Source organism: Euprymna scolopes, chromosome 28 (assembly GCF_053919585.1).
Source record: "Euprymna scolopes isolate OS-2025 chromosome 28, ASM5391958v1, whole genome shotgun sequence".
NCBI lineage: Eukaryota > Metazoa > Mollusca > Cephalopoda > Sepiida > Sepiolidae > Euprymna > Euprymna scolopes.
Window position 1 is genome coordinate 29686285 of NC_136509.1, and position 7500 is coordinate 29693784.

At 30.1% G+C, this 7500-nt stretch overlaps 1 non-coding gene across 1 annotated transcript; it reads right to left on the reverse strand.

Moving 5' to 3' along the window:
* Positions 1–6602: 6602 nt before the first annotated feature.
* Positions 6603–6675, reverse strand: Trnaf-gaa (transfer RNA phenylalanine (anticodon GAA)). The gene has a single exon. It is a non-coding gene; the product is annotated as a tRNA-Phe (tRNA).
* Between the last annotated feature and the right edge of the window lie 825 nt (positions 6676–7500).

Here is a 7500-nt window from a genome sequence, read left to right on the forward strand (position 1 = left end):
AAATATGTTTCCTCCCATGAAAAATTGATTTATAATTGCATACCATTTCCATTTAAATTACTTAGGTAATTACATCTATTGAGCTTGTCATAACAGCAATAGTTAGAGCACAGTACCTTTAAATATATTTTACTGAGATTCTGCCTATATATATATATATATATATATGTATATGTATATATATATGTATATGTATATATATATGTATATATATATATATATATATATATATATATATATATATATATATATATAATTATAAAACTCAAATAACCCTGTAACAATCTATGTAACCCACGCTGCGGCTTACGGCATCCGGTTGCGTATGCGCGCATGCCCTTCGCACTGAAATATTAACGTTATTATTTCGAAATTATTATTTTACATGGGAAGAGTGGGGTTTAAAATACCTTAAACGTAATACAGAAATGAACGATGTAAAAAAAAAGCCGACAGTATTAACAATTGTTTATTTGGATAATTTAAACGCGAAAAAATAAACAATTGGGACGCTGAATTTAACGTTATTATTTCGAAATTATTATTTAACATGGGAATAGTGAGGCTTGAAATAACTTAAACGTAATACAGAAATAAACGATGTAAAAAAAAGGCAGATATATCAAAATTTGAATTTAACTATAATAAATATTATCGTATCTGTTCAGTGCACATTTACCTATACGTATGGCCAACCACTTATAATTCAGTAACTAAATTTTATTTTCAAAAATAATCAATTATAATAAACGGAACGACTCATAGAAATCTATCTATATTCTTTTTTCATTTTGATATATTTTCATAGAAATGTTTTTGTTGTGTCAAAAATAAACTATTTTCTTTACGTCACAAGTGTCACGCTCATACATGAATTCCATAGCTAATATAGCATACTGACCCAACGGGTCACGGGTAGTCTAGTATATATACATATATATATAACGGAAAGGAAATTAACACTGTAAGTTGAATTTTACAATCCAAATTTATTGTTCGACTGAATACTCCAAAAAACAATTTACAAAGTTCTTATTCTGCGGAGTTTCAAAGAATGCTATTCTTGTTATTCTTCTCATCAGAGGACAGAAAAAAATCAGAATAGCAAGAATAGTATTCTTTGAAACTCCGAAGCTTTGTAAATTTTTTGGGGGGGATATTCAGTCGAACAATAACTTTTGATTGTAAAGTTCAACTTACAGTTTTAATTTTCTTTCTCTTATAATAAGCTTTACTCTCTATTGCGTAATGAGCATTTTATTCGGTTGGGATAAAATTATTTATATATAAATACTGGTATTTATATTAAATTATAGTTTACCATTGAGTATATCAGATAAACACTACATCATTTTGATTTCATTACTTTATATATATATATATATATATATATATATATATATATATATATATATATATATATATATATATATATATAAATGAGAAAGAAAATTAAAACTGTATGTTGAACTTTATAATCAAAATCTATTGTTCGACTGAATACTAAAAAAAAAAACAATTTACAAAATCCTTATTCCCCGAAGTTTCAAAGAATGTTATTCTTGTTATTCTTCTCATCAGAGGACATAAAGTGATCAGCAAAATATACTTGTAGTAATTCTAGAATTTGCTAGTAAATGCATTAAGTGAAATTTACTGTAGTTATAAATAGCCAGAAAAAATTTAAATGTGGGATATGTAAAAAAAAAAAGAAGAAAAACAAACACCGCATGATATTTAAGCTGGCATGAACATCCTCTCAAGTTGATTTGAAATGCGAAAATAGTTCTTTAGAGAGAATGGAGTCCAAAATAAGTCCAGCGTAACGATGTATATAATACGATTGAAAAGTCTTCAAAACAAACTGAAACAATGAAAATAGTTTTTTTTCCGGGCAGTGCAGTAGCCCAAAGAGATGTCGATCTTCAGTCAAATGGGATCTAGCAATAAAAGGAGAGAACCCCCGTATGAGAACCTTCATCATCAGCTTAATTAGAAAAAGTGATCTCAGATTAAATTTTAAAGAAATTAAGATCAGGCTATGCGGAGAAAAAAATGAGTCCCTGAAAGCTCGTATTACTCTGACCGGAAATTGTCTAGACAGAACGAAACAGTATATGTATTATTTTAATTGGAATTCATTATTTAGATTAGTATTATTTTATGTTAATTTATTTATTGCGGACTATTATTCTCATCTATATTAGCTGTTGTTTCATGATATTTAGGCCAACTATTCCTCTGGTCTTCGTCACGTGGTAACCGCGATGGATAGGAACGTCGAATCTCCTAACTGCTTTCTTAGCAATCACTGCCATTCGTAGTTGTGTTCGTCTAAACACGTTTTGGCGAAGTAAGCCTCTGGCCGGCTTTGGGTAGGATTGAAACCGCTATCTTCAGAAAATGCTCATCTGGAACCGTAGTGATTCAACGTCTCTATCAACTGCGCCACGGGCCCCAAGGGCCGATCAAGGTTGGATTTTTTTTTTGAATCTTATAAATCCACATTTATTTATTAGCTGATCGTCCATGGTCTGGTCCGTACCGAATGGTATATATATATATATATATATATATATATATATATATATATATATATATATATATATATATATATATATATATATATATATATCATTTTAATTGGAATTCATTATTGAGATGAGTATTATTTTATGTAATTTATTTATTGTAGTCTATTATTCTCGTCTTTATTAGTTGTTGTTTCACGACATTTCGGCCAACTATTCCTCTGGCCGTCGTCAGGAGGTAACCGCGACGGATAGGAACGTGGAATCTCCTAACTGCATTCTCAGCAATACTCATCTCAATAATGAATTCCAATTAAAATAATATATAATAAAATAATTATTAATTAAAATAATATTAAACCGATGATTGCCGGTCTCGCCCGATCCATGCTTGTTGGGAATTCCCGAGAATCCGGGTCAAATTATGCAAGAGTATCCAATATTTAAAAATAAAGCAAAACATCTTTCTGTCTACACGAAACTATTTTTCCACGCTACAAAAGTAATTAATTTGGGAATGTTTTTTTTTTATCTTTCGAACATCGGAACGTATAAAAAACTAATCAGGGGAAATAACGCTACTCATTTCATACAAAAATCGATGTCGGAAGTAATAATTCCAAATAAATTTAATTAAACATATTATAAATATAATTGTTATTTACAGTTGACGAAATAACAATCTTAAATAGAACAATTAAAACAACTCTTTTGCTAAAACTTTAAACATACATACAGCTGTTTAGTAGAAATGATTTTCCTTAATATAATAAACAAATAAGGTGACCTCTTAATCGTATATGTTTTAAAGAATCATACTATATATATAGAAAAAATGAATTACTAAACTAACGAGCCTTTTGTATATTTTAATCAAATTGTGAACAAACAAACAAGAATACGATTTTATATATATAGATATATATTTTTATATATATATATATATATATTTGTATATACATATGTATATATTTATACATATATATATATATATATATATTTATACATGTATATATATATTTATACATATATATATATATATTCATACATATATATACATATATATATTTATACATATATATATTATACATACATAGTTATGCATATATATATATATTTATATATATTTATACATATATATTTATACACATATATATATGTATGCATATATATATATATTTATACATATATATATTTATACATTTATATATATATATATGTATATATATATATATATATTTATACACATATATATATTATTTATACAATTTATATATCAATATAATTTCTATAGCAATTAAGGAATTTCTGCAAATTATCAATACCAGTAAAATGAATTTGACCATCCCAGCAAACGAGCTGAAAGGAATTATTGCATGCAAGGAAAATGTAGTATAATTAATTATTTCAGCAAAAGAAAAGAATTTCAGGCAATAATAAACATTAATAAAATAAATATTGCCCGCAAGGTTTCTACTTTGCATGCATTTACAAAATTATTTCTTTTTGTCGACAAATTTATTATTTCTTCGGTTACTAAAGCTATGTAACCGAAGGAAAAAGAAATTAATCGACGAAAAGAAACAATTTGTATTTTTTTAAATAGGAAACAGACCTGTGAAGAATTTTTTTAAAAGAATTTGTTATATCTTGAAATTTTACGGTAAATGTTTAATTAAAAAAGTTAGTTTAAAAAAGATTAAAAAAATGTATAAAAATATTAAATACAAGTTCAAAATTAAGAATAATATTTCTTAAATCTATAAATAATTTAAGCAAGCAGTCAGAGTGCGCGTATATGTGGGTGCGGGTGTGTTTCTATAGAAATCAGACGTAAGATTTGGATGTAAATGGCAATTTTCGTATATACAATGTTTTTTGCCGGTAGTTTCGTATAATTTTATTTTTGTAAATGTTCACTTAGAAAAAAAAATTAACACCCCCAACATCAATAATAAATTATTGTCTTTCATTTGATGCTGAAATTAAGACGCTTGTAATCATCCTTTAGGAGGAGTTTTAATTATTAGATTAGCCAGTCAAAACTGTTCCTTGTGTCCACACACATTTTTGCTTATATATATATATATATATATATATATATATATATATATATATATATATATATATATATATATATATATATATATATACTAGCAGGGGTGCCCGGCGTTGCTCGGGTGTTTGGAGGTGTATGCTGTGCAAAAAAAGCAAAAAAACAAAAAAATGGTTAATTTTTTAAAACTTTGACCCCTATTATGACCCCTTAAAATTTATTGTTTCGGGCTCAAATCACTTTATATAGTTAGATCCAGGTTCAAGGAACCTATATCTAAAATTTCAAGTGTCTAGACCCAATATTGTCGGAGGAGTTTGGTAGAGTTCTTAAAGGTCAAATCGTTGAAATTTGACCCCTTAACAGCCAAATTTCTGGCTTAAACCCGTCACATCGATTTTCCCAAATCTCAGTACCCGGTATTTCAAATTTCGAGTCTATAGACTAAAAATTGACAGAGTTATTGCGTAGGGAAATGTACACAGACAGACAGACACACAGACACACAGACAGACAGACAGACACTCCACTTTTATATATATATATATATATATATATATATATATATATATATATATATATACTAGCATGGATGCCTAGCGTTGCCCGGGTTTTTGGGGGGTGTACGTTGAGCAAAAAAAAAAAGCGGTGATTTTTTTTTAAATTTGACCCCTATTATGACCCTTGATAATTTAATGTTTGGGGCTTAAATCAAGTTATTAAGTTAGATCCATCTTAGATCCATGTCCATGTTAGATCCATGTCCAAGAAACCTATATCTAAAATTTCAAGTGTTTAGACCAAAAATTGTCGGAGGAGTTTGGTAGAGTTCTTAAAGGTCAAATCGTTAAACTTTGATCCCTTAATCGCCAAATTTCTGGCCGAAAATGGATTGCAAATTCAACTTTTTAAAATGAAACAACGAATAGACCGTTCGCGCATGCGCGATTAACAAGCAGCGTCGAGACCAAGAGTTTTACCTGACCCCCCCCTCCCGTTCAAACAAAATGCAATTTCTACATTAAATAATTGACGCTCTTTTTTTTAGCAGACATACAAACATACAAACATATTTATATAATAGATTTATACAAAGTATTTATGGTAAAATTGCTGAAGTATAATTAGTCTTTTTATTCATTTGACCGGCATATACATTTGATTTGAGACTGTTTGGGAATTTAGTTTTCACTAGAAACTTCTTCTTTGTTCAACCAGTCCATGGTTAAGTAACCATATAAAATTGCATCAAAGTAAAGACGTGGAAGAATCTGTTTGCAATGCAGACTTGCAAACGTGTATGCAATTGATATTCTTGGTGCAGCCAATAAATTTAACCTAATCTTTGCATATCACTTAAAAGGGTGATGTAGGTTGACTTCGGTGATTTCGGATTCAACGATCTGCTTTTTTGATTAATGCTACAAATGTTATTTGTGATAAAAAATATCATGGAATCGTTTCATCTTAAATTTCAAAAACTCACAAAAGAGAGAGAATCATAGTTATAGCATATATATAAGAGACGGATGAAGTTCACTTTTTCCCCATTTTTTTTTTTTTTTACGCTCGCTCTAAACTAACGGCGAGGAATTTAGAGATGGAGATAAGATTCTGGTGAAGAAAATCAGAATTGTCTCATCTATTTCCTGCTTCCTTTGTTCCAGCTCGTTTGACTTTTTGGTCTAGTGGTCTCCGTCAATTCGTTATTTCTGATAGCTTATCGTAACACAGTTTCTTATACAAGTAGCTTCTTTCAAAAACCTACAAGCGTGTGTACCCCATTCCTGTTGACTCTTTTTGTCCTATGTATAGTCTAGATCTTTACATCTTCAGTCTAACGCTCTCCCAACTAAGCTATTTCGGCATGCTTTCTAGGATTCTTTGTTTCGCTTGTACATTCTTTACTACATTTGCTGAATAAAATGTAAATTACAGAAAATACCCGAGTTTCCATCTAAAATCACTCATCAATTAGATTTAAAAACGAGGATTTGTTTCCCCTTACACACACATGCCGAAACCCGGGATTGAACCAGGGACCTATAGATCTTCAGCCTAACGCTCTCCCAACTAAGCTATTTCGGCCTGCTTTCTAGGATTCTTTGTTTCGCTTGTACATTCTTTACTACATTTGCTGAATAAAATATAAATTACAGACAATATCCGAGTTTCCATCTAAAATCACTCATCAATTAGATTTAAAAACGAGGGGTTGTTTCCCCTTACACGCATGCCGAAACCCGGGACCTTTAGATCTTCAGTCTAACGCTCTCCCAACTGAGCTATTTCGGCTTGCTTTCTAGGATTCTTTGTTTCGCTTGTACATTCTTTACTACATTTGCTAAGGTCAATTGACATCTCCTGTCTTTCATTCTTGCTTGTTCATTACATCAAGTGGCTTCACGCCTTGTCTGGGGTAATTTTTATTAAAAATCTTGGGGCTTTTTTCTCTATTTTTCTTGGTGGAAGAACTGCAGGCTTGCAGAACTATTTTTCTACTGACCGTTTTCCTCCTATCTCTAGCCTTTGTCTTTTCAATACCCAAGTCAATAGGCATCTTCTATCTTTGCGATAATACCTTGTCAGCTCCTTACGTCAAGTGGGTTGATGCATTGTCTGGAGCGATTTCCATTAAAACTCTTTTCTTGTGTAAAAATGCGTACAAATGAACCTGTATGAAATTGTAAATAAGTTTTGTTCTTTATTCCAGTAATTCTTTTCACCCCCCCCACCGGCTTGCAGAACTCTCTTCCTGTAGACTGTTGTCCTCTAATCTCTAACTTTTGTTGTCTCAAGAATCAGATCAATAGGGTTCTGTCGTTGCGATAGTCATTTTTCGTTCTTGTTAGCTTATTATATCAGGTAGTTTTACGTCTTGACTGGGGCGAATTTCAATTTTAAAAAATTGAG